This window comes from Physeter macrocephalus, unplaced genomic scaffold (genome assembly GCF_002837175.3).
Source record: "Physeter macrocephalus isolate SW-GA unplaced genomic scaffold, ASM283717v5 random_58, whole genome shotgun sequence".
Lineage (NCBI taxonomy): Eukaryota > Metazoa > Chordata > Mammalia > Artiodactyla > Physeteridae > Physeter > Physeter macrocephalus.
Window position 1 is genome coordinate 74,168 of NW_021145336.1, and position 8,473 is coordinate 82,640.

The 8,473-nt window shown below is 51.2% G+C and overlaps 1 protein-coding gene across 3 annotated transcripts in view; it reads right to left on the reverse strand.

Moving 5' to 3' along the window:
- Positions 1 to 8,365, reverse strand: part of PLD3 (phospholipase D family member 3) — an 18,937-nt gene extending 10,572 nt beyond the window's left edge. For 2 of the 3 annotated variants that reach the window (XM_028483599.2, XM_024132634.3), the window contains exon 1: positions 8,262 to 8,349. The gene's annotated coding sequence lies outside the window, so the exon portion shown is untranslated. Of the gene's footprint in view, positions 1 to 8,261 lie in introns of all 3 variants that reach the window. The other variant, XM_007128081.4, reaches the window with a different exon arrangement.
- Between the last annotated feature and the right edge of the window lie 108 nt (positions 8,366 to 8,473).

Genomic DNA, 8,473 nt, shown 5'->3' on the forward strand with positions numbered 1-8,473 from the left:
CCCGTGTCCCCTGCATCGGCAGGCGGACTCTCAACCACTGTGCCACCAGGGAAGCCCGCACCTAACTTTTTACAAGGCTGTTCATTAATTTTGCACACATTTACTGAGTACCTGTGCACCAGGTATTGTTTTAGGCACTGGGGATATCACTGTGAACAAAACAGACATGAGGAAAGACAGACAAAAAACAGTATTACATTAAATTTTATGTTAGAAGGTAATAACTGCTATGGAGACTCAGGGAAGAGGGACAGGGGTGGGGCCGGGGTTGGGATTGCTTGCAATTTTAAATAAAGAGGTCAAGGAATGCCTCGAAGAGAAGGGGATACCTGAGGAAAAAAAAACTTCAAGGAGAGGAGGAATGGAGCTACTGGACATCTTGGGGAAGAGTGTTCTAAGCAGAGGGAACAGCCAGTGCAAAGGCCGTGAGGCAGGAGTGTGCCTGGTGTGGATAGGGAAGAGCAAGGAGGCCAGTGTGTCTATAGTGGAATGACCTGTGGGAAGAGGGAGAGGAGGTAAGTCTGAGGTCACAGGACCAGATCATGCTGGGCTACCTGGACTGTGGCAAGAAGGACGGGGCCACAGGTAGGTTCTGAGCAGAGGAGGGAACATGATCTCCTTTGGGGGTTGTGGTGGGTTGAATGGGGGCCTCAAAAAAGATATGTCAGATGTGGTCATCACTCCTGGAACTTGTGAATGTGACCTTATTTGGAAAAAGTGTCTTTGTAGATGTAATTAAGTCAATGATTTAAAGATGAGATTACTCTGGATTATCTGGGTGGGTCCTAAACCCAAGGGCAAGTATCTCTAAAAGAGACAGAAACGAGACACGACCAGGGAGGCAGCAATTGGAGTGATGGGCTGCAAACCCAGGTGCACCTGGAGCCACTGGAATCTGGCGGAGGCGGGGAACAGAATCTCCCCTAGAGGCTCTGGAGAGAGCACGGGCCCTGCTGACACCTTGATTTTGGACTTCTGGTCTCCAGAACTGTGAGAGAATAAATTTCTGTTGTTTTAAGCCACGCAGTTTGTGGTCATGTGTTACAGCAGCCCCAGGAAACGAATACGGGTGTTTACAGGCTCCCTCTGGCTGTGTGGGGAACTGACTGGGGTGGGCGTGTGATCTGGGGGAACACTGAGGAGGAGCAAGTTTGGGAAAAAGACCAGGAATAAATTTTTTTTAAATATCAAAAATAAATAAATAATGTGTTTTTTGAACATGTAAAATTTGAGATGTTTAAAATCTGAGTGGCTCCTTCGAACTAAAGGAATTCATATATATCACGTGCATAGAATGGCCATGCAAGAGGTTCTCAATAAATATGATTGTCTCAAGGGTCCTAACAGCCAAAAAGAAAAGAAAAAAGGCAAGATTCCCTCCGCCTCCGTCCTCCCCACCCTCGGCCAGGCAAGATGCCTGCTTTTTACTGTGGGCCTTTACTCACTATTTTAAAAAATGCACATAGGCCTTCCATGGAAATTAAATTGAGGCTCAGGCTCCTAGCTGCGGGGGCCCTTCCCCAACATCCCAGTCTCCAAAAGAGGACTGTGGCCTCAGCTGGATAGGTATCCAGCACCCCCAATCCCCAGATCCCTAGGGGGAGCAGGGCAGGGTGAAACTGACGCGGGATATGGACAGTCGGGCCGACAGAGCCAGGCCGGCAAGTGCTGGCCTTCTCAGCTCACCTCAATTCCAGGGTTCCCAGGAACCTAGAACTCACCCTGGGGCTCCAGTGCAGTGTCCAGGCTGGTCCTCATGCCCTGCTTCCTCGCTGGTGTAGGGGGCACCTCCACCAGCAGGTGTGCCCCCTCCCAGTGAAACGGGAGGGAAGGGGGCAGGGCACAATCTTTAAAAGAATGACAACAGCCGTTGAGGATACAGCATAAACTGGTTAGAACCAACGAGGTCCAAGGTGGCGGAAGACTTGACTTCCAGTAGACTTTGAGCCTCATTATATACATTAGCACAGGGGTCCCCAACACCCGCGCCACGGACCGCTAGCAGTCCACGGCCTGTTAGGAACCAGGTCGCACAGCAGGAGGTGATCGGTGGGCGAGCGAAGCTTCATCTGCCGCTGCCCATCGCTCCGCCTGAACCCCCCACGCCCCCGCCGCCCGTGGAAAAATTGTCTTCCACGAAACCGGTCCCTGGTGCCCAAAAGGCTGGGGACCGATGCCTTAGCATATGCTAAATGACACAACCATAGGTGCCATGACAGTTCCAAGGTGACCATAAAAGACCAAAAAGTGGGCGGGGCCCAATTCCTGGAAATCTCCTCCCCTTCCCCAAGACAGTTGGAATAATCCTCCCACTCATTAGCCAATGAAATTACCCAGCCCATTAAAACTAACTACCCCATATTTCCAGACCTCTCGCCTTCTGAGATGGCCCACACTCTATGGAGTGTGTTTTTCCCAGGGCCGTTCTTGCCTTTTGAGATGAGCCACATTCTGTCTATGCAATGTGTATCTCTGTAAATAAATCCACTTTTTACCTATCACTTTGTCTCTCACTGAATTCGTTCCGCGCTGAGACATAACCTAAGCTTCATTAAGTCCTGAGACCAGGTGTGTGGTTTCAATTAAAAGAACGTGGAAGGCTTCCCTGGTGGCGCAGTGGTTGAGAGTCCGCCTGCCGATGCGGGGGACGCGGGTTCGTGCCCCAGTCTGGGAAGATCCCACAGGCCGCGGAGCGGCTGGGCCCGTGAGCCATGGCCGCTGAGCCTGCGCGTCCGGAGCCTGTGCTCTGCAGCGGGAGAGGCCACAACAGTGAGAGGCCCGCGTACCGACCGCAAAAAAAAAAAAAAAAAAAAAAAAAAGAACGTGGGTTCAAATTCCACTCTGGGTTTTGGCTGAGTTCGAGTCCCAGCCTGTGGGACTGAGCTGTGCAGTTTCACCAGCCCACAGAATATCTCCCTGTTCCCTTGGCTTGTGCCCTGCCCGACTTGGGCTGTGAACCACAGCGCACAGAAAAGGAGGAAGCAAAACCCACCTGGCTTTTGAGGCACGTGTTGGCTCACAGCTCCCTGAACACCCGTGAGGGTCAGCGTGGGAGACTTGATCCCTCTTCCATAGCAGTGTTCTGGGTTGGAGGGGCCGGGGTTCACATCCCACCCCCGGCACTTTCTTACCCAGTGACATCGGACATGGGACTTTACTTCTCTGAGCCCTGCTGGCCTCATTCATAAAAAGGGGATCACTTTATACCCATCTGGGGAGTGGTGGCTGGGGGATCTCTGAATGGTTTAAGAGGGTGTGTCTTGCACTCCCAAACCCCTGGGTTCAGATCTCAGCTCTGTGTGTTACTGGGAGAAGAGGCTCCCTTCTCTGAGTCTCACTTGCATTCTCAGAACAATGGGGAGACTAATATACCAACCTCACATTTGCTGGGCAGTTAGTGAAACCATCCATAGCAGGCAGGTAGCACAGATACAAGCTGGCTGGTTAGCTGTGTCCCCTAGTACCCTGGACACACTTTTATCATAGATAAACTTATATGTGTCCCTTAAAAAGCTAAGTCTATGTCTGATTTATTCCTCTACCCACCCTGTGCCCAGCACGTTGTAACCACTCAATAAATGTTTATTGAAAACAGAAGAAAAGAAGCAGTAGAATGGAAACCCTTGAGAAAAGACTCTCTTAGATAGCTCTCTAGATCTAGTGACACTCAGTGTATACACAATGTGTAAGTAGCTTGTGTTCTAAGCCCAGAGCAATAGGGTAGGTGCAGATAATGACACCTCAGCCTGAGGGTAAAATTCAAGGTCAATTCAAGGTTGATCCAAGCCGTATGAAAGTGCAAAGAAGGGTGTGGGGCCAGTTAGCTGCTGAAGCCCACGTGAAGCACTGGACGGGCCATACCTCAGGAAACATTCACTAACCTATGGACCTTCCATACGGTTCAAAACAGAACTGTTCTTGGGTTTAAAGGAGCCGATTTTCATTCGATTCTGCAGACCCCTTCAGACTGACTACACAATTGTCTGTGGTCAAGTCTACAGAAAACAGAACAGAGCACTGGTTTTGTAAACTTTTTTGTTTGTTTTGTTTTTAGCAGTAGACCTTTTATTTCAAAGGACCCCCTAGAAGGTGCCCCTTCTAGGGAGAGATGCTCAGTCTGAAAAACAATTAAATAAGTAAAAAAATACACACACAACGCCCTGTCCCCCAACACCCCATCATGAACGGCGAATACTCCTGAACTGGAACTCAAAAATCTAAGCTGTCCCATCCCTACTCAAACCCCCTCTGTGGCTCCCCATTGCCTCCAGGACCAAGTGCAACCATCTTACGATGTCCTCTTGGGCCCTACATGGACAGCCCCTGGGGACCTTCCCCACCATTACAGCTTCAGTCCCCCTTTATGACTCCAAAGCTGTCTCCAATTCCCACCTCCTCCCTGAATTTCAGCTCCGGAAGTCCCATGGCCTCCTAGACACCTCCACCTAGGTGTCCCTAAGCCCCATACACCCACCATGTCTCCAACTGTCCTTAGGATCTCTCCCAAACCTGCTCCTCCCCCGGGTCCCCCTTTCAAGGAGAGCTGTTCTACCCATCCTTCAGGTCTCAGCCTGTGTGCTACCTTCTCCAGAAAGCCCTGACTCCCCCAGAGTCCTGGGCCTTGTCCTGGACCGCCCACAACTTATCCACTTGGCCTCCCAAGCGTGTCTCCCACTCACCCCTTTTCTCTCCCCTCCATGGCCCCGAACTGGCCTCTCCCACTTGGGTCCCCACTCCAGCCACATCCCGTGGCTCCCAGCCTCCACTCAACCCTTCCAATTCCCCCTCCATATGAGTCTGACTTGTCCCCCTCTGCTCAAAACCTCTCTGTGGCCCCCCGGTATCCGCAGGATAAAGTCTCAGCTCTTCACTGTGGCTCCCAAAGCCCGGAATGATCTCCCCTTAATAACCTCTTGGGCTTATTCTCCTACCATCCCTGATGGCCTAGTCATATTTAATATTTTTCAGTTCCTCATACTGAAACCACACTTTTACCACCAAACCTGCCCACAGCTTCTCCTCCTGCCTAGCATACATTTTTCTCCTCTTCTTGTTGCTCATTCCCATCAGCTCGTGTACCACCTCCTCCAGGAAGCCCTCCCTGACCCCCTGTCTGGTCCAGGCATCCTTTTTGGGATCTGATACTCTCCTGGGCTTCTCTATCCCAGCCCAGACCCCTCTGCCTGTGTTTCCCCCAACCTGGCCCTGACCACTCTGGGCTGTCACTACCTGATGATGGATCTGTTTCTCCCACTGGACTGCAAAACCCGTGAGGGCAGGGCCAGGCTGGCTCAGTCACTGCTGTGTCCCCAGTATTACCCGGCACAGGGACAGTACATGGCAGATGCTCAGTGGCCAGTTCATCCATCTATTCATTCAACGACTACTGCTGACAAGCCCTGTCTAGAAATTGGAGATACAGCACAGAAAAACAGAAAAGAAAAAAAAAAGTCCCTAGGAAGGAAGAAATTCTTTTGAGGGAGTAAGACGGTAGATTAAATGAGCGAAACATACAGTTGGTGCCTTGGAGAAAAATAAAACAATGAAAATGGCTGATGTCTCAGTTCAAAAAGAACAACACAACACATCTGGGGCAAAGAAGCATTATTATCCCTGTTTTTCAGATGAGGAGGTAGGGCTCAGGGAAATCACTGCCCAGGTCACACGGCGTTGGTCTGTCGGCCGGTTGGTCTGTAGGCCGAGAATTTGAACCCAGAGCTCAGTTCTGTTCCAGGACACTACACAGTCAAACCAATTCCTGAACACAGAGTAAGGCAGAATGTCTTTTCCTTGCCACCCTCAGGGAGGTCTGAGCCTGTGAAAGGATAGGATGTGGGAGAGTGGGGCTCCTTATGTTTATTGAACCAGGCACTGCTCAAAACACTTAATATATTCAATTCTAACAGCAGTGTTTTTTTTAGCCCCGCTTAACAGATAAGGGAACAAAAGACCTAGAAAGGTTAAGTCACTGGCACAAAGGGACACAGCCAGGAAATGGTGGAGCCAGAATTTGAGCCCAAGCTGCCTCAGGGTCCCGGGTGTAGACAGCTGCCTCTCCTGCTGTGTAACATCTGTAGATCTGTGACTCCCTCCATCCCTCCCCAGTAGCCTCTCAAAACCCCTACCAACATCCCTCCCCCACCCCACCCCAAACCTTTGAGAGGGACATTTGAAGCTTTCTCCAAATACAAAGGATATGTGAGTGCAGCTTTAAGTAAAGGAGTCTGGCTGTCCTTCCAACCAGGCTGCTCTTGCCAATCCATCCTTGGTAGAAGTTCTCCAGCTGCTGCTGCTGCTGCTTCTTGTCATGTCATGTCACATCAGATCACATCCCTCCTCTCCTCCAAATCCTCCCATGGCTCCCACCTCCCTCAGAGTAAAGCCAGTCTTCTCCATGGCCCATGAGACCCCAGATGATCTGCCCCCATCACCCCGCTGACTTCATCCCCCATCCCTCTCCTCCCTCACTGGTCTCCTTGCTATTCCTTAAATATTCCATGCATGCTCCTACCTCAGGGCCTTTGCATTTGCTGTTCTCTCTGCCTAGAATGCCGCTCTTCCCCCAGATAGCCATGTCACTCTCTCCCCTCTTCAAGTCTTTGTTCAAATGTCACCAGATCACCCTACTTAAAACTATAATCTTTGCATCCCCCAACTTCCTCCTAACACGTCATATAATCTACTTACCTGTTTGTGTACTGTCTCTTACCCCTGCTAGAATGTAAACCCCATGAGGCCAAGGATCTCTGTTTTGTTCACTGATGTGTTCCCAATGCCTGGCACAATGCTGAGCATGTAGAACATGCTTAATAAATATTTATTGAATGAATTAACTTGAATTTTTCATTCCCATGTTGCAGATGTAGCAACTGAGGCACAGGGACCTTAAGCCAGCTGCCCAAGGTCGTGCAGCTATTTAAGTACTAAATGCTAGAACCAAGATTGGACCCGGGGTGTTTCAGTCCCCAGGCACACATTGTAATGACTGTCCTACACCGCCATGCTAAGGCAAGCTGAGTGACTAAGATACTTACCTTTCCACCTGGGGATTCAGGCTTGCTGAGGTTTGACAAAGGTGTGGTGAGACCTGCCTCATCTCTCTGCACCCCCAATTCTATAAGTCAACGGAGGGTTGGGTCTAAGCTTTCTAGAGTCTTCCTCCCACCAAGCGCTCCTCGACTCCTGCCATTGGCTAAGTGCTCTCAATTTGGGGGTGGGAAATCAGTCACTCCAACAAGGCAAGGAGATAGGGATTAAGTATTTACATGAGCAAGGCTCGTGATGGCTGATGGGTCACCCCCTCAAGTGTGGTGATGTGGCAGAGGTGAGGACAGCATAGAGATCATGATGTGGGACAGCAGGGGTTGGCTGCTGTGGCAGAGAGTATCAGGATACAGGGAGTGGTGACGACACCACGGTGATGATGAGGGCAGCTGGGGGCAGGGGGAGAGTGACAATGAGGAGGGGATGAAGGTGACTGGATGAGGGTGAGGTGATTAATAATATTAGCTCAAATCGCCACATCAAGCTGGGCATGTCACAAGAATAAACTCGCAGGATCCTCACAATCATCCCTGACGTAGGTGTCCTTGTGTGCGTTTCACAGATGAGGAAGCTGAGACTGCAAAGGTGTGATTAGGTGGTCAAGGTTACCCAGATGTTTAGTGGTGGAGCCAGGATAACGGGCTCTAGTACCCGGTATGTGAGAGGGGACACGGGGAGTAACGGAGACATGAAGGGAAGAAAAACAACTGTAAGGCAGGGTAGGTCCTTATGGGGAAAACTAGAAGCATTAGGCACGGACAGTGACGGTCAGAGGACGGGGAGGGATGGACACATAAAGGATGAGGAAGCTATAAGGGAAGCGTGAGCGCAACTTAAGGAGATGGTGACAGGAGGCGTGCGAAGGTGACCCGGGGGTATGATGACGATTTATGAGAAGGACTTCGTAAAGGAGTAATAGCAACAAAAGAGGGGTGCAGGCGATATGAGAAGGCGACACGACTTAAAGGGGGGTGACTGCGACATTTGGTGGCCATGGGGACTTAAAGGGAACGAAATCTTGTTAAGGGGGTTGACGCCGACCTAAGGAGGGTGATGGCGACATAAGGGGAGTGGTAACGATTTAAGCGGGATGCAACATAAGGGGAGGAAGGGGGACATAAAGGGACAGAGGACGATACAGGAGGAGAGATGCATTATATTCGAAGGACGACACGAGGAGGGCAGCCGCGACGCCGCGCCCCCAGATCGCATATTACCTGCGCTCCACGTCTCCCACTCCGGGACGCAGCCCCGCACGCACCTTCTAGTCTGGAGCCCCGCCCGACCGCCCCCGCCGCGCGCAGGCGCACTCCGGCTAGACTGCGGGCCGGCGGGGGCCAGGCAATTGCCTTTCTCATTGGCCGCGCTCCTCGCTAGCGTGGGGAGGGGGAAGCGCCTGGGAGAGGGCGGGTGGTCACGTGACGGTTGG